General features: G+C 43.4%; 1 protein-coding gene and 3 long non-coding RNA genes across 5 annotated transcripts in view; 3 read left to right on the plus strand and 1 right to left on the minus strand.

Annotated features, from left to right (window-relative positions):
• Window positions 1-18,940, plus strand: part of LOC128078020 (uncharacterized) — a 173,673-nt gene that overhangs the window by 107,639 nt on the left and 47,094 nt on the right. The window lies entirely within an intron of this gene.
• The window catches only part of CDHR1 (cadherin related family member 1), a 92,122-nt gene that overhangs the window by 35,487 nt on the left and 37,695 nt on the right, over window positions 1-18,940 (minus strand). The window lies entirely within an intron of this gene.
• LOC128078018 (uncharacterized) lies at window positions 5,155-6,130 on the plus strand. The gene is made up of 2 exons (XR_008205266.1): window positions 5,155-5,635; window positions 5,709-6,130. It is a non-coding gene; the product is annotated as an uncharacterized LOC128078018 (long non-coding RNA).
• Window positions 6,943-10,143, plus strand: LOC128078017 (uncharacterized). Of its 2 annotated transcripts, XR_008205265.1 has the most exons (5): window positions 6,943-7,453; window positions 7,575-7,760; window positions 8,165-9,582; window positions 9,724-9,868; window positions 9,958-10,143. It is a non-coding gene; the product is annotated as an uncharacterized LOC128078017 (long non-coding RNA). The 2 variants fall into 2 exon arrangements; XR_008205264.1 differs by having other exon boundaries at window positions 9,724-10,143.

Here is an 18,940-nt window from a genome sequence, read left to right on the forward strand (position 1 = left end):
TAGGAAGAAGATAACAAGCGTTAGGACATTTATTGAGGTTGATTAAACACATCAACGAAGTGGAGGAGAAATCCAAAAAAGCCATATGAGTGCAAACACAGTATTGCAAGGTTATATTATTAGATAAAGCAATAACTAAAAAAAATTTCAGGTATGCATCTCGCTTACTAAAACTACACTTATTTTCCATTTGCAATACTATGGATTAAAGGCATAAAGACTTTAATTTCAAGGAGAGTTAAGCTGAATACAACAAGAACTCAGGCATTAAATACTTCTTATACCACATTTTTGTTTAAAACAGGAATTAAATAGTGTAGAGGAAATGCTAATTCATGGCCTGAAGCAGTGATTGAGCACCTGGTGGGAAGGCAGGGCCAACCCAGCAGAGCTCAGGTGTACACAATACACCTGAGTGACAAGAAGGGCTGGAGCCAGGATCCATCCCTTCCCAGCCCTCATTTAAGGGTTGAAAGTAGAGGTGAAGGTATCTTGCTGGAGATCCCTATGTAACTATGTGGTTTTCTGATGGTAAGCAGATTCTTTTGTTTCTGTGTCTCTAGCCGTGGTGCTTGGATGAGTCCTCTCTTGCTGTAGTTTAAGACCTTTGCTACTCTTGTCATTGCTGTGCTTTCTATCATGTTATAAGTTTGCATTCAAAATTGGAGTTAAGTTTTAGGTAAGTTTAGCTTACTTTATTTTCAGCCGTAAGGCAACATTAAGGCTGAACAAATATCGAAGCGTACCGAACTTCAGTTTGTAGTAGGCTGATGTGAGTTACTGAGACAAATTGCATTTGTGTTATACTTCTCCTCCACAGAAAGCTTTGAGTAACTCATTAAAAAATACCATATGGGTAAATGCTTTGTTAAATCCAATGCCTCTAGAGAGAAACTGAAGAAGTAAGAGCTTGAATATTCTGTTTTCCTGTCAAGAAAAAGTTTCTCTCTGGTTTGTAGAGTCAGAGCTTGAATCTTTATCTATTTGGATAATTTATTAAAACTCAGTGTGCTATGAGAGGAAAAAAGTGGATTGAACTGCTGTGTACTAGAGAAGCAGTGAAGGATGTTGTCTGCCTTTTTCTGATGCGTTTAAACATGTTTTTCTCTCTAACAGAAATGGATGCAAACAGATCTTCAAATGCTGCCTGCAGTAAAGGGAGATTATCTGGATACTTTACAGCAGAAAGTGCTGTCAGGCTGCCCTCCTCCCTCTTTTATACAGACTAAGTATTAACCTTGTAACTTAGGACTTAAAAAGTAAATGTATTCTTTTTGCACGTGCTTTTCTGTATATCCTGGAGTTTTATCCTGCAGCCTTTTTGAAAACAGGAGCTGTCCTATTTGTGCTGGTGACTGAAATGAATATTCATCATTTGAAAACCTTTATATAATTGTTCTTAAACAAGTTTCTTTATTTTCTTCAAATGTTCTTTAACACCCTGCCTTGAGAATAGTTCTTATTTGTTATTGTAAATTATTTGTGTAAGAGGCATGATGTGCATTTACAGAAGTTTATAACTAACAAAATCTTCTTCTATTGTCTACTAAATTTTCCTGAACTCTTCTCAAGGTGGTGGAGAGGTTAGAGGAGATCCAGGTCAGCTGAGAATCTTCTGTCAAGATATCTCTGCACATGAAAAGGTAGGTACTCGTAGTAGTGCAATTTCAACCAACAGAGTGAAGACAGTATGATTTTGCTTGCTTAGTTTGTTCCTCTGTGAATCTTTAGTCTTGTTTGTGAAGTCTTGCTGGAGACTGACTGTGCTCAAGCAAGTCTGTAGAAACTTGCTGTTTCTCTGAGAAATGGTGTTAATGAGCCACGCATGCTCGTTTTGCTTGACTGATTGTCTGTAGGAGAGGGACAAAATTGCTCTCTGGACTTCTAGAGTAATCCAGAATTTTTCCTCTCTGAGCTCAAACTATCTGGCATTTTAATGGTAAGCTGACCCTCATTTATGTCATGGTTAAATGTACTCAAATGAAAGTATAAGGTCAAAATGATGTGAAAATAATGAGTCGGAAGATTCTAGAAAAGCAGTGTTGCAAGTATGCACTCTCATTTCCAGCACCTCTAGGCTACCAGAAGCTTAGAGACAAATAGCTTTATATTGTCCTTCTAATGGAAGAGTAAATGCTCCTCCAAATTCCCGCTCCAGGGAGGAAGGGAAGGGAAAAGACATATGGAGTTGCTAGTGTTTTTAATATCACTATCCATTCAACTTTGTGTTGGAAACATTGAGCCTGACTGTTTTCCTGTACTTGGTGCGAAGATAATGTTTACTATCCAGAGAGAGGAAGACATTGTATTTGTGTTAGAATGAACTGTGATTAGATCCTATTTCGTTCTGTGTTCTCCATTATCTTGCTTGCAGATGCGGTGAGGTACTGCAGTTCTTCACAGCTCCAAAGCAATTATTAATACAAATCAGATGTGAGTATTTGAAGCACTCAGGATCTCATTCACCAAACCAGTGTTTTTCATGTATTTTTTTTAAAATTGAAATAATCACAGGGCCAAAACACTTACAAACTAGCATGGAACCCATTTTGTGAAAATGGAGAGGTTTTCTAATGCTTCTATGTTACTTTTTTTTTTTTTCCACTCAATGGAAAGTTATCTCATTCATGCAAGTCCTTAGGGTAATTCCATAAACATCAGAAGTCTGTTTTCTGGCATTTATTTTTCTTCTTAATTCTCACTTAGGTACACTTAAAATTTCAGTATAACTTCTACAAGGCAAATGTGTGAAAGTGACAGCGTAATGATGCTTGTTGAAAAACCAAATAAAATCCAGCTATAATACAACAGCTATTAACTTCACTAGCACCATGTCATGAAAATGTTTCAGAACACGAAAGCACTGAAGTATTGTCTTCCAAGCAAAAAATGTTTTTTTTTTTTTTTTTTTTTTTAATTTAAATGTATTGTATCCCCTCCTGCAGTGTATATGGACAGGTACGAGGTATGTTAGTCTTACCTTAGCTCTTCACAAAGAGCTTGCTGTAGAATAAAACGTCACTCCTGCGTGAATGTAACCTCCATGATAATTATAGTTGAGATACACTCGCCTAGCTTTGTGGTAAAAAGCCTAAATGTGGGTTTAAAAAAAAACTTTTGAAGGCATACAGGACAGTAATGAATTATGTTGTCTCTGGATTCTTAAAATACTGTAACTTTCTCATTGTTGAGCCTCTGTCATATATTCTGATTTGCTCTCGGAAAGAGAAATATCTCCTTGCTAAGGTTTAGAGATCTCTTTAGGAAAGGGAGAATATATCCTAAAAGACTTTCACGTCACACACAACTTGTGATGATAATATGTAATAGAATCACCTTTCACGTGTTAAAGTTTGGAGTAATGTGTTTGAGATGGTGAGGTATTTAAAAAAAAAAAAAAAAAAAAAAAAAAAAAAAAAAAAGCAAGGTCTTTGAGTTAATAACTAGCTATGTAATTGGATCTTCTGGTAGTGGATTCATGGTGTGTTTTTTATTCATTTTTGTTGGCTTTTTTGTCATCCAGCTTGGAAAGATTTTCTTTAATTTTGTCCTTAATTGTGTGGAACTGTTAGTGAATTTTCTGCCTTTCATAGCCTTGTTGTACAAAGTGCTCCTTACAGTGCTCAAAATGGGATGGCCTTTTCAAGCACATCCAGTGCCCCTTTCTGAGGAGAAGAGTGAAATTAATGTCTTTGAAATTCAGTTGGAGCCATTGCTTTTTGCAGGGTTCCTGCAAGCATGGAGCATTGCTGTGTGTCCAGGTATTCTGAGCAGCTGGAAGTCACTACCAGTTGGAACTATGTCACCATTTCTTTTTAATGCTAAGGTGATGTTCTCCTTAGTGTTTATGTACAGTTCTGCAATTTTGATGTGTTGTTTAAGCAAATGTCATGATCTAAGATGCAGCAATATGGTTAATATATGCAAGTACTGACTCTGAAATTTTTTCTATCACATTTGTTTAACTCTTAGCCCCTTTGAGAGATGTGCAGGAATGTTAACTTCCTTCAGCACTTCACTTTTTTTTTTTTTTTTTTTTTTTTTTTTTTTTTAAGAATGCAAAAAAACTGTTTATCTGTCAAGCACTGTTACTTCTGCTGATGAAGCCTTACTGCTTCAGTATGCCTTGACAAACTTATGATGCTCTTGTCAGAGATCTGTCAGCCTCACCTCTGTGCTGGAGGAGAGTTTGGAACAGATTCTCCTGCCATCTGTGCTAGGGCATGTGGAAGAGAGGAAGGTGATATAAGACAACTAGCATGGCTTCAGTGAGTGCAGATCCTGTCTGAACAACCTACTGGCTTTTTTTTTCCTATGATGGAGTAAATGGGCCAGGGAAGAGCTGCTGATGTCAACTATCTGAATTTTGGTAAGGCTTTTTACACGGTCCTCTGCAGCCTCCTTCTCTCCAAATCCCTAAGATAAGGATTTGATGGCTGGATCATTTGTTGAATGAGGAAAGTGAGTCAATGTTTGGAAGCAGGTCAGTGGTGAGTGACGTCCCTCAGTGGTCAGTACTGGAACTAACGGTCTCTAATATGTTCATCAGCATCAAGAGTGGGATCACTCTTGCCCTCAGCAAGTTTGCAGATGGCACCACGCTGTCTAATGCTGTGAACAGGTTTGAAGGACAGTATGTAATCCAGAGAGTCCTAGACAACCTCAAGCCATGGGCTCTGTAGGACCTCGACAAATCCAATTTCAGGTTCCTGCACATGGGTCCCCAAGGTTCAGCAATTCCCACTATGGATACAAGCTGGGGGACGGAAGGATTGAGCACAGCCCTGCCCGAAAGGACTTTGGGGTACTGGTGGTTGGGAAGCTGGACTTGAGCCAGCACTGTGCCCTTGCAGCCCAAAAAGCCCAAAGCTAAAATCTGCTTTTGAAATTCTAGTCAGAAGAAGGAGGGGGGAAAAAAACCACTTCAATTTCCTGCTTTTTTTTTTTTTTTTATGATGAATGATATTCTGCTTCAGCACTGTGAGTGCTTCTGAGCCATTACTGTTTTTTAAAATAAATTTACCTGTCTGATAAATATTTCTGTGTGTGTAATGTTTGGCCTTGTGCTCGTTACATCCTGTGACAAATGGTATCTAAGGTGCAGGAATTTTATTTCTTGGGAAAGGGGTAATACCTACTGGGGTTTAAGCAGAATAGGCAAACAGTTTTATTTCTATATCGACATGCCTGGATTTGATAAGGTCAGCTATGAGCTGTGTAGTCTGTCTAACTTATGATGTATCTTTCTTGTGTTATTTGAGAACATCGTTCACAATTAGCCTGTTAGAAACGTGCCAATCAACCCAATTGTACATCTTTTCGGGGCTTAGTCAATGCGGGTATTAACTGTAGAAATGATGGTTATCTTTCTGTATTGTTAGTCTTATTATTATATCTCAGTTTGTCTGCCAGTGCCTGCAGCTCGTTCTTTGCCTTTTTCAGCGCTTAAGATTCTCTTGGAATGTCGGCCGACCCCAGGTGCGCCCCGTCGGCATCCCGGGGCGGGGCCGCCCCGACGCCTCTTAAGCTCCGCCGGAGGCCGCAAGGAGCTGCGAGAGAGCTGCTGCGGTTCGCTGCGTGCGGGAGTGGTCGGCGGTCCTTCGTTCGGTCCTTGCGCCGTTGGGGTGGAATAGCGGTACGAGGGGCTGCTTTTAACGCGAGACCTCGGGATTCTATGCGATGTTCTCTGTTGGGCTGTTTCGTTTCAGGCTGGAGGGAGGTCTCTCCTGAAGAGAGATTCAGCCCTAATCGGTGAGCCGTTCCGGTAGCAACGGGACCGCGGAGGAGGCGAGCGCTCTGGAGGCGTTCGGGACCGTCCGCCCGCAGCAAGAGGCCGTCCCGTTCTCGCCGCGCTCCGTTCGGGGCTGGCGCGGAGCTCCCGCCGGGCTCCCCGGGCTTTTCTTCGTCTCCGCTCGGCTGCTGTCTACTTTCGGGGGGGCCGCCGCGCGGTTCCCCGACTCCTAGCGTAGCCGTGGAATGTTTTCAGCCTTTCCAGGGCTTTGTAGAGAGCGGTTCAGTTTCTGCTGCTCTCATCGATGGGAACGAGCGGGACGAGGCCGTATTCCTGCGGCCTCGGCGGTGCTGGGAGTAAGAAGCAACGCCAAGGGCTGCTAAAACGTGAGCTTTTTTCTATTGCAGGCTGAGCGAGGGCTGCAGCAAAGCGGCTTGTCCGCTCGAACCGGCGAGTGTCTGGGAGTCGCCAGGTAAGTCATCTGTTCCTGGGGCCGCTGCTCGCCGTTTTTTTTTTTTTTTTTTTCCTTTGAGATCAGCACGGAGCCTCCTTTGCCGAACCGCCCGAGACAGAGCACGACCGTGGGCCGGCCTCAGCTTCCCCTCCCCTCCACCCCGAAGGATGTTGCCAATGATTCGGTCCCTCCCGCTTTCAGCACTGAGTGAGAGACCGTGGATTACTTCAACCTCCCCCCGCCCCTTATGGATAACTTCAGGAGCGTCATCTCATTCTCATAGTGGAGTCACGGTGGAACAGCTTGCACAACTGGAATGCTGTTGTGGATGGCTATGCTCTGTGTTTTGTTTGTAGGTTTTTTTTTTTTTTTTATCAGTAGGGAAGACAGAGCAGTGAGGTGGTGGAGTTGCTCTTCCGGTGAGCTAATTGGAACATATTGAGATGTGCCTGGGAACAGATGAAGAACCAGGGGTGTGCTGCTGGGTGAGGCTCAAGAGGCAGTAAATGTGGGTAATGTCACTGGGGGTTTTGGGGACAGGTGGGGATGAGGAAGCCAATGAGACCTTATGCATGCAGCTGAAAGTAACCTCAGAACTGTGTGTGTTAGTTCTCTGCAGGTGGCAGAGAAGCCAATGAGGAGAAGGGTGCTGCCGAAGCTTGTCCTCCCTACTGAGGAAGGGCCAGCTGGAGACAAGAAGACCAGGGGAGGCCTGGAGTGCAGCAGCTGCAAAGCAACAAGTAGGAATGATGCACGGGTCTTGGAAGGAGCAGAATTCCTCCTCTTAAAGGACTTAATTGGTGTTGTCTGTTAGGTTAGAGCACTGGGAGAGGTCCTCAAGCATTTCTTGATGCTCAGGTGTTACTTCCACTGTGTTCAGAGGAGGTGTATCTCTAAAAGTAAGAAACAGCAGAGTTAGCAGGAGACCTGTGCGGGCAAAATCAAAGGGGAGGAGGAGGAATAGATGGGGTGAGGAAGGCTAAGGCCCTCTTGGGAATCACTTTTGGGAAGAGAAGTCAAGGCTAACAGGAGTTCACAAGTTTAGCAACAATAGAAATAAGATCAAGGGGAAAATAGCAGCGTGCCTGCTTATGATGCAGAGGCCCTGTTAACAGAGGACAGGAGAATGCTGCGGTGTCCAATGCCTTCTCGGTTTCAGGGGTCACTGCTGAGGCGGCTCCTTCAGAATCCCGGATCTGGTGGGGAGGAGTCTTTGAGGAGGGGTGACCCTGTCTCGATTGCGGAGTAGCTGGTCAAAGATGATTTAGGTAAAATCCATGTCTGTAAGTACCTGGGCCCTAACCGGGGATGTACTGTGCGTGCGGAGGGAGCTGGCAGAAGCAGTTGCTAGGTAGCTCTGTATCACATTCTCTATGCTCTCTCTTACAGAAAAGATGGCCAACATCACCACTATCTCCAAAAAGGGCAGTAAGGCCAATCAGCCTCACCTCCTTCCCTGGAAAGGTGAGGGAACAGGTTGTTTAAGATATCATCTCTAAGTCAGCGGAAGAGAAGAAACCGTAAAGGAATGGTCACAGTGGATTCCACAAGGGGAAAGGCGGCCGGATCAACTGGGTAGCCTTCTGTGTTGCACTGTTAGATGTTGCAGGGGGTATGTCAGTACAATTAGTGAATATCTTAAGCACAGGAGTCTTGTTTGCATGCTGATGGGAGGTATGCAGTGTTTGCTGCACATCAGAAGTTCTATGAAAATAGAAGGAGGGATCATTTCACCACCAGTGATGAAATAGGCTGCTGAGTCCCCTTTTCTGGGTCTGTTTGGGGTTGGTTTCATGGGTGATGGACTTTAGCAAAGAGGGACTGGACAATTTATCTCATTGCAGGGTGGTTGGTCCAAAGATATGAGAGGTTTCAGCAGCAGAGCGTGGCCTGGGGGAATGAGCTTTTGGACCTGAGGGCCGTCCTCCATGGCAGCCCCTTGAACGTGCTCAATAGAACTGATAGAACTGTGCTTGCAGGTTTAAGGCCAGTGCAGGGACTCTGACAGCGAGACTCCGGTGCCTCTGTGGAGCAAGGTAAGCCACATCCTTTTGTTCCATCCCTGGGGTGAGTCAGGAGTTTCTGGCTGGGTGCCAGAGTACAGGTCCTTTGCGTGTGATGGTTTGTCTTGGTTTCATGTTTGGAGCGTGGCAGGTCTGCTTCTGGAGCAGGGGAGGCGAGCAGCGCTACCTGCAGGAGTCTGGGGTCCCGGGGCCATTGTCTCTGAGGTCCAGCACTTTAGAGCTGTTTCTCTTTCCTCAGGTTCCTGCGCAGCTGGTGTCTGAGGAGTGAGGTCTGCATCCTTGGTTGCGAGCTGCAGAAGAAGCAGAGGAGGTTCAACAGGTAGGCATGACTTGTGCGTTGCAGGTGGTTCCTTGGCTGTGGTAGACCTCCTCATCCCTATGTCAGTATGTGGTATGTACTTCCCCGGGGCTCCTGTATCTTGGTTTTCTGTTGGAGGCTGGTTGAAGCTGTGGCTTGTGTAGAGACAAGTTGAGGTCTCGATTGGTTTGATTTGCTTGCTGTGTCTGCTTGTTCAATTTTCCTTAGCGGTTGGATATTTGTAGTGTGGAGTTGATGCAAAGGGTTGTTTTCTTTAATTGGAGTTGGTGTTGTTTGAGCCGAAGGGGAGAAGCACAGGCCCCACAATCTGTGAATGTGTGCAGGGCTGCCTGGGTTGTTCTTTTGAGTTGAGTGGTGGGATAGTTTGTCTCAGGTCCAGTTTGTCTAGGGCCCCAGTCCCCACAGCTTTTTAGCAGGTGTCTCGGTTCCTCCTGTTCTCATTAGTGGGAACAAGGCGGATGACAAGGCAGATGGGGCCACATCTGCAGCCTTGGTGGTGCTGGGAGTCAGAAGCAAAGCCACAAACTGCTGAAACAAAAGCTTTCTCTGATTGCAGGCTGTGCAGAGGTTGCAGCGGAGCTTCTTCTGCTTGAACAAGCGAGACGATGGAAATGATGAGTGTTTCTGAGCCCCCTGGTGAGATTTCTTAGAAATCGCGTTGGACTGCCGCTCGACAGCCTCCATTTCTTCGCAATGAGCTCGGCACCAGTGCCGCTGCTGGGCTCCCACATGGCTTCTCGGAAGTGCTGAGACTGAGTGTGACCCTGGGACAGCGTGACACTCAGTGCCCCAGGAGGGCTTTTCGGGTGCTTCAGGCCCTCCTGCTTGCGGCATTGGAGTGTGTATTTCCTCCCTTCCTTTGTGTAACTTCAGGTGTGTCATCTCACTTGCATTGTGGAGACACAGCGGGACAGCTTTCAAAACTGGAATGCTGTTTTGGATGGCAGGCTGTATTTCTCTGAAAAGGAGACCAGCAACTATGGCAGCATTTGGTGAGAGAACCGGGAGCGATGAAGAATCGCTGGAGTGCTGGGGAGGAAGGTGCATGTGGTAGGTAAACTCATCGGGGGAGTTTTTTACAGAGCAGGATCAAGAAGTACATGAAGCTGTTTGCACACAGCTGAGAGCATCAGTTCTCATAGCAGACCAGAGCCTCTCTCCTGTTTGTTAGGAAAACAGAGATTTCTCTTTGCAGGAAGTTCCAGCGATGCATCAAGGACAACTTCTGCTGCAGAAGATGGAGGACCACTGCCATAGCTCGTCCTCCTTACTGAGGAAAGGCCAGTTGGGGACTGGAGGGCCATGGGCAGCCAGGAGGGTGGCAGCTGGGTGGCAGAGGAGTTGAGGATTCACCTTTGCATACCGAGTGAGTTGGCTGAAGCAATTTTAAAATGGTTCTCTATCCTATTACTTGTGGTGTTTCCTGTAGGAAAGGAGCCAGAGGACTGCAGGATAACCAACATCCCTGAGGAGTTCAGAAAGAATGAGAAGGACGGCTCACACAACTACAGGGCTAGCAGCCTCACCTCCTTCCCTGGAAAGGTGAGGGAATGGCTTGTGTGAGAGGTCATCTGCAAGCAAGAGGAAGTGAAGAGGTTTCTAAGGAACAGTGATCAACCAGGTAGCCTTTTCTGTTGTTGAGAGCGTGTGCAGTTTGAGAAGGGAGGGGATGTGTGTAGGGGAGCATCAGTTCTAGTAGTAGCATCTCTTTCTAGTTGTTCCTCGAGATTAACTATTTGATTCTGCAGAGTTTTTACCAATTCTTGTGTATCTCTAACCGATTCCTGTAGTGTTTCTATGGTTTGGAGTTCTGCCGAACGCTTTTCATTTCGGAACTCCACGGCAGCTTTTAAAGCAGCCCCGAGTACGGCACAAATAAACACCTTTCCTTTTCCAGCTCGTGTATGAGCCTCATTCTGTAAGACACTAATGCGGTCCGAAACACTCTGCAAATTATGCCAATTTTGGCGTGCCCAGTCCACCCCTGATAAAGAGGGACGAGCATCATGCTTTTCTAAAAGGTCAAATAACACATCTTCACTTTTCATACTGGCAATACTGCTACTCATTTCCTAATACAATGAAAGATCTACACTAAGGGAGGAGGAGGTACATGTGTTCAAAAGCTCAGTTACTCTTTTCCACTCCTCCCAAGGAGATACACCACACCTAAACAAATGTATGTGAGAGTCAAGCTTATTTCAAAAGAGACTACAAGTGCGTATCAGGAAAAAGAAGGAAATAACAGAAATTCCTTTAGACAGTGAGTCTTAAGAACGCTGTGTCTAAAAACTGTGGCGAGCTTCATGACACACCAAAAAAACACTGTAATTCTCACAGTCCATTTTCAGCTCTTAAGTAATCAGGCCTGCTGCTGCCATTGTGGAATCACAGAATTAAGCAGGAGTTTCGCTGGAGTAAGACCTGCTGAATCCCATGCCACGGTATGGCTATAACAAACATAACATCTCAATTTGATGAGATTAGGGTATTATACTATACTTCAGGGAGCATTAGGTAAACTGTCCACTGTAGACACTGGTCAGGAAGAAAGGGAGCCCTAGTAGGAACTAATGAAGGAAGTTGCAGTGCCAGCCTTCAAGCTTAATGGGTAATACACTTCTGTTTCATGTGCTGTGAACTAGAAAAAAAAAAAACAGTGAGAAAGGCTGATGACCACCGTGATGCCTTTTCTACACTATCAAAACACCACCACAATACAGATAATAGCTCAGTCCCATAAACCAGTGACTCCAGGTAGAAGAAAACATAGGGCTTGCCTGAGAAGATCAAGGGATCACCTTGCCGGCATGGGAATGCAGCAGAGTCAGTACAATTAACTGCATATTGCTCTTGTCTGTTTCCTTCAGCATTCCCAGACAGCTGAAAGGCCAGGTTCACAGAACAGGCAGGAGTGAAATCAAAGGGACCAGTGAACCCTGTTAAATACAGATTAAAGCAGCACAGGCCTGAAGGCTGCTTAGCCACCATAATTCCCTCTGCCACAGGCAAGGAAGGTAGGCAGCAGTCCCTTTACTTACTGCCTTGACCTGTGTTTCCCACTATATTGTAGGCTGGACTGCCTGCAGTCTAGGCAGTCTGACCCTGTAGTATCTTCCTGGTTAATAAACATTTGCTCTTCCTATGGGGTGAATGTTGAACCTACAACCTGCTTCACAATTGCTTTCTTTCCTAAATGCAGAACTTTGACTAACGCCACCAAAAATAAATTACATACAGTAGAAGGAGACTCTCTGCTTCTGATGTTCAAGGGAGATTTGACTACAGTAATCACTGTTTTTTTGTATAAAAATAATAAAGTCTGCAATGCCTGCCATAGTCTTCATTTTATATATCCAAGTAACACATTGCACTTTAGGGGCAACAACATTCCTTACCTAGAGATGGATCTAATATCTAAGAAAATGCACTTGAAAAAAGTACAATTTAAGATTCTAAAAACCATCACCCACACTTACGAAAGCTAAGAATATTCATGGAATCACAGAATCATTTGGGTTGAAAGGGACTTTGTTTTGTTTTGTTTTGTTTTAAGCCCCCACTATAGCCAGGGACACTTCCCTTTAGACCAGGATGCTCAGCCTGGCTTTGAATGCTTCCAGGGAGGGAACATTCACAGCCTCACTGAGCAACATGTTCCAGTGCCTCACAACCCTTACAGTAAAGAATTTCATTCCAATTTCTAGTCTAAATCTGTCCTCTTCCAGTTTAAAGCTATTATTTCCTCTCCTCCTGTCACTGCACACCCTTATCAAAAGTCCCTCCCCAGCTTTCCTGTAGGCCCCCTTCAGGTACTGGAAGGCTGCTTTAAGTTTTGATCCAAATCAATTTGAGAGGAAAACTGGTATGCGATGCAAAGTGAAAAAGTAAAAAGGGCACTTTTCTGGACATCTGTCTGAACATTCCAGAGCTTCAATGGAATAACTCCAAAAATGTTTGTCTATACCCTAGATCTTCTCAGAAGAACTCCAAAAACCATTCAGGGTATGCATGCATTGTTTCTTTCCATTTTATAAATTTAGGCAGCAGCTTCCAATGTTTAATCCAGACAAGAAGTGGATCAACTGCCTTCAGCTGAAGCCTGCCAGCTGACAGCCCTTTCCCTATGCACACAGCATTTGATGTCTGCCATTTTTACATTTTTGTCAGAGACACTGTCCTGAAAGCTCACCACTTAGTTCAACAGCTGGCTGGAAGATTAGATCCACAGCTGTCATCAGAAAGGACCATTTTCACCCCTAAGTTTAATGGAAACTATGAATTTCTGACTGCCTATGAGGAAAAAGGGCAACAAGAGGAAGAGAAGTTACAAAATCTCTTTTCAGTTGCAACAATGAAGACAAGCATTTCTATGTATACAGATGCAAAATGAAGCTGAAGTACCAAAAAGTGGGTTCAAAACAACAAACAGACCAAACAGGTAACCTGTGTAACAACAGCACTGAAGATGCAGTAGTAGTACTGCAAATTCATTTATTCCTTTCCTTCAGCAAGCAATTCTCTCCCTACTCAATAACAGTCCCCTGTTAACTGTTATGACCCTTTCCCACAAGGCTCACAAAAAGCCTAAGAAACAGCAAATCATGCGAACAAAAAAAAAACAACCACAACATGGCAACTTAAACCAGCTACATCCTGTATTTCTCACATGTATATCAGATAACTGTATACTTGTTTTCAATAAGTAGGATTACTTCACAGTGTAAGAATTCACTACCCACAGGCTGCATAGGACAACAGTACTACAGAAGCTTTGAATCAGAAAGGAGGCTAGGAAACTTGATGCTGTTTCTTCCTTAGCACGAGATCAAAAAACCCTCTAATGAATATCAGTTCTATGTTATCACTGCAACAGTGAGCAACCTGCAACTCCATTACTTCAACCACCTTAATATCCTGCCTCCGTGCCACATGTCAGATCAATATTCTCTTCTACAAACAGAGTAAACTGTTCACCATGTTATGCTCCTTCTTAGTAGCAGGTCAGATGGTCAGACTGGTGCCCCTCACAATAATTTGTTTGCACTTCCAATAATAAGGTACTGCTGAGATTCTTAATAAGAAGCCCAGTTCAGCCTTCATGAATTATTAAAAGTTCAAGGTGAAAAACACCATTCTCTCCCACATGTTTACAAGCAGCTTGTTGATGCTGAAGTTACTCTCTCTGCATATCTAGAGTTAACTAACATAAGAAGAAGCCACCTATCTAGAAGCACCTCCTGCATTTGCTTGGCTTCTCCCCTCACAGAGTGGCAGGCAGATGCTGCCGCCACCCCCCTCCACACCCCCCCCCAAAAAAAAACAACCAAAAACCTGCAAACTACTTGATCCCGAGAGGTTGCCCAAATCTAGAAACTAAAACCCAGAAACATACTGCTGAATTTGCAATAGTGAAAGGACGCTGCAGAGGTTGCACAACAATCACAATTCAAGCGATTAAGAATCAGAGCTACCTGTTTACACAAGATCAGTGATTTCAATTTGAAGAATATTGCTGGGCAATTGTTGTTTAGCCTGGCAGGTGGCTAAGAACCTTCCAGTCACTCACACACATCACATTCCACTGGGATGGGGAATAGAACCAGGAAAAAAAAAAAAAAGTAAAACTCATGAGTTAAGATGAACCTATTTACTAGGATAAAGTAAATGAAAAGCAAATATGAATTTATATATATAAAAATGAATATACGCAACAAGTGATGCATAAGCAATTGCTCGCTACCTCCTGACCAATGCTCCAACTAGCCCCTGAGCAGCAGAAGACAGAGATAAACTCCCACCCCCCTTCAAAACTTCTTCCACATGATGTATGATACGGAATATCTCTTTGGCCAGTCTCAATCGGCTCTCCTGGAACTTCAAAAAGTATATTGCAAAAAGACAAAAAGAGGGACAGTTTGAGACATGAACACTGTAACAAAAGATGGACAAGAAATGAAGATAACATTTAACATAAAATGAGGAAAATTCAATTAATTCTCATAGCTGTACCAATTCTCCCAGCGTAAATTATCAGCTTAAGCTGAGTAGTAGCTGACATGCTTATATGACTTTTAAACCAAGTAACATCCCAGCTCAGCACAGAGGCAGTATCAACTCAGATCCATCTCCACTTACCTATGCAAATATGCCTCTGCATTTTGTGTTCACCTGCTGCCTCAAGCATATAATAGGGTTTAGGGGCATTACCCATCTCACTACTACCAGTGCACTTCCGGTAAGTTAGCCTAAGAAGGAACATTACAGCACTTACATTTCTTATCCTAAACTCTTTCTTTAGCTACCTGGAGATCTCAAGCTATGCAGATTTCTGATCTCAAAGTGACTTGGCTGAGAAAGCAGATAGAATAACAGAAGGCAGATTTGCATATATAGCAGGACTCAAGCACACAGAGAAGCAGCTCTGGCTTGTTAGCTTGCCATTTCCTTCCAGCACAGAGTTGCTCACTCCCGGAGAATAAACTTCTCTCCACAGCTCAGAATGCTCAACAGTGGCCTCTCAGAAAATAAGTTCGGAGAAGTGAGCTATTATGACCTGGACATTGCCTGGCATACTTCGCTAAACATCATAGAAATCCTACAGTTGAGAACCACTGCAAGTCTGCCTTTACCTAAAATGCTATTCCAGCAGTATTAATTAGACGTTTCTCATATCTTCTCCCATGTCAGTATATCAGCCCTATGAAAAAATATGTTAGTAACACAATATTACATATGGCCTTGCTCAAAAGTAGAGAGAAGTGTGAATAGAAACACTTGCATAAAAAAAACACATTCCGTATTCCAGATAAATCTCTATTTCACATGTTATCTCAATTGATTTCATGCTTGGCTTTCACCTAGACAAGCTACAAATAACTCCAGGATATTGACCATTTATCAAATTTGTGTTGCTTTTGATACTGCTGTCTCTTCCCTCCCATAGTCCTCTTAGACAGAAAAAGTCCTTTTTCTACTAAGAGTGATGTGATTCAGACAGGGAAAACATCTTAGCAGAACATAAAAGGGGAGGCAGATTTACAAAGAAAAAAACAAGGGGGCAGGGTGTCAGTTTCTAACCGCATGCCTTGCAGCCCTGTCAAGAGTTCTGTGCTTGAGCAGTTCATAGGAATGACACTGACAAAAGCCATCAGCAGAGAGCTGGCTTACCTAATGGGAAATGTCAAGAAAATTCTTGACATCTCTCAATGAACATGGTATCCTGCTCCAAACGGAATTCAAACATACCCATTATCTCAAATTCACTGCCTACACAGATCCTTTCGCATGAAGGCAGACTGGCAAAGAGATGGGAGGCAAGTTTAGTACTCAAAGATTCAATATTCAACCCTACTAGCACCCAGACAAAAGTTTAACCAACATCACCTTTTTTTAAATGAGACCTTTTTCGGTTATTCCATGGCAGGAATCCTTCTGAAGCTGCTGTCCTGCTATTAGCAAATAATGAAGTGAATGAAAGAGAGAACTAAGACTGCCGCATGGCTGGACTGCTATTTAAAGCACTAACCTAAGGAAGTCCTGTGTCTGCTTCAGGTATTGGCTGTTCATTAAGAGTAGAGCCAAGTTTCAGTATCCCTGATGGTAAAAGCAACTTTGTTGGGTTTGAACAGGTGCCTTATGAGCTAAGTCAGAATAACTGCTTTCAGCAAAGGCAGGCAGTGTCTTCCGTAACAGTTCTGACACACGTGGCTGAAAGAGAGGTGCTCACTTGCTGCCATGAACATCTTCAGACACACAGCAGGTTTCAGAGGCCTATACTTCTGCCTGATGTGCTTAAGGTGACTGTTAGGTACTTGAGGCCATGTCTACAGTGTGGCAACAGGCACATCTGAGCTGATAGTGATCCACATACCACCTCATAAACCTGCAATGCAGGGGAGCTCAGTGAAGAAACAGACATTCTCATTCTGTGCATGGTCATTAAAAAGCTGCGGCGCTGTGCACAACATTACACTCTACAGGGGGGGAACTTCTCCAGACCAAGTGTTCCTGAACACCAGCCTACCCCAGAGAGTAGGTAGGTCCTGCATCTGATCTCAGTCCTGGCATGGATCTTGCTCGAGTCCCAAGCAAACCGTTGTTATGGGAATTAAAACTAGTCTGATTGCACATAGCCTAGAACACAGAGGGTACAGATCAAAGGTGGATTTCTGTTTGAATGTCTCACGGATTTGAATTTCAGTGAACATTCCCAGCTGCAGGCCTATTTTCCCCTTGTTTTAGAAGCAGAAATCATCACCAAGGCTCCAGCAGCCAGTCCAGACAACTAATCTGTCAGGCTTTGTTAAAGGCAGATTAAGCACCAACAACTCCCAAGATTTTTGCGATATGGTATGGATTACCCCATACCGTAACCAACACCCAGGATCTTTTAATTTATCCCTTTCAGACCAGGAGCTAGAAACAGAATAAGAAATAGTTTAGCTCTTGGACTTCATTGAGTCAGCATGGACACTTCTTGCTTGCTACCAACCACTGTGCCCTAGGAGTTTGTCACCGTGTTATCTTTAGATCTCTCCTGACAAGGACAGTTTCAGGTCTGCCACCACCTGCTTAATGCATATGTTTTCAAGCTTTTGTTCTATACCAAAAAGAACTGGAAAACAAGATGATAGCACAGGTAAACATACCACAGAATCACAGAATTGTAGGGGTTGGAAGGGACCTCCAGAGATCATCGAGTCCAACCCCCCTGCCAAAGCAGGTTCCCTACAGCAGGTCGCACAGGTAGGCGTCCAGGCAGGTCTTGAACATCTCCAGAGAAGGAGACTCCACCACCTCCCTGGGCAGCCTGTTCTAGTGCTCCGTCACCCTCACTGTAAAGAAGTTCTTGCACACATTTGTGTGGAACTTCCTAAAGAAGTTATATAAAGAGATATATATATATATAAAAAAATCAAGTCTGGCAGTACATTGTGGAAAATGCCAGAGAGTTTGTGGAATAAATCCCAAATGGAAAGCTTAGAGATAAAAGAATCCAGCTAACTTTGAACACTAAATCCACAAGTAATTATCTCTAAAATTGCAGAAGTGTCTTAAACCAACCAAACGTATCCTCCCACACAAAACAACAACAGCAACACAAGAACCAGAAAACAATCCTACTCAGACTTGAATGTTAGTCGAAGTAAGTCTGTCAAAAATATACACCAAGAAGCACAAAGGGGTAAGGGATTTTATGTTGCTTCAGGCTAAGCACCAGTGTTGAAATAGGCTGAATATTACTTGTCAGCTGATGAAATACAGCTCATCTATTCAGATAGGAAACTGACCTTCCTGGAACAGGTGTGGCCTGTTGCAGGGAGAGGGGAATGACCACTGTAGGCAATCACATGTTTTCCATTAGAGCAATATTGAAGCACCTGATGTACTTGTCACTAAGATGTCACTCTGCAAAGATCTAAGAGATCTGTCTCAAGGTGACAAAACAAATACAAGCCAATGGCAAATCAAGGACTCAAATCAGATTTCCCTAGGAGCCTCAGCACTTACAGTTTGCTATTTCTCTGAACAACTTATCCTCACATCACATTAGCTTCGCAAGTCAAATGAGAAGACTGCACCATTCACATACAGAAAATCATCTGTAAGGTAAAAATACTTTTTAGCAAAGTTTAGCAAATTTGAGACATTAGTGTAAATCTTCCATGTAGTTCCACATACTGAAATTGTAAGAGTACTAACTGCTACCCAAAATATCTGATCGTGTGTATGTTTTTTTTTTTTTTTTCCACACAGATAAACACCAAGTAGTTAAAAAATAAAGGAGTTCTTGCTGCAGTTACAACATTACAATTACCAACTTAAGGAGAGCACCGTAATAAAAAAAAAAAAATTAGGAAAGGAGCAGCACGCAGTTCTGGAAGTTGGAGCCTCAGCTAATAAGACAACGGAGATTAACTGAGATTAAACTGTCAGTTATGGTATGGCCCTCATTCAGACCACTGATATCACAGTAGGAGTGTGTTGGCTGAATATGAGCAGCTGCAAGGAAAGCAAATGATGAACTCTCTCCTTGCCAACAAATGTCAAATCCCTAAACATTTTGTTCGGTTAGTATGTATTTGCCAGCTAGCAAACACTGTGAGCAGCAAAGCATAGATTTAAGCTCAGTTTCTTTCCTTCCTTGAATAACACGTGTAATGAGATAGGACTGCCCATTTCCATTGCGTGTCTTTCCATTTGCAACCTTACAATATTATGAATCATTTTTACTATTCTAATTTTAAATAAGAACTAGACCTTTTCCAGGGAGGAACTTTTCCTACTATTAATTATCTTAACTGGATTTTGCCTAGATTCTCACAAAATCTTCTCTCGTCTGCATTCTTCCATCCATTCTCTTGTACTGGTCTTGTTTGTGCACCCACGCCACAGGATAAAAGGACACA

Source organism: Tympanuchus pallidicinctus, unplaced genomic scaffold (assembly GCF_026119805.1).
Source record: "Tympanuchus pallidicinctus isolate F22 unplaced genomic scaffold, pur_lepc_1.0 scaffold16, whole genome shotgun sequence".
Taxonomy (NCBI): Eukaryota; Metazoa; Chordata; class Aves; order Galliformes; family Phasianidae; genus Tympanuchus; species Tympanuchus pallidicinctus.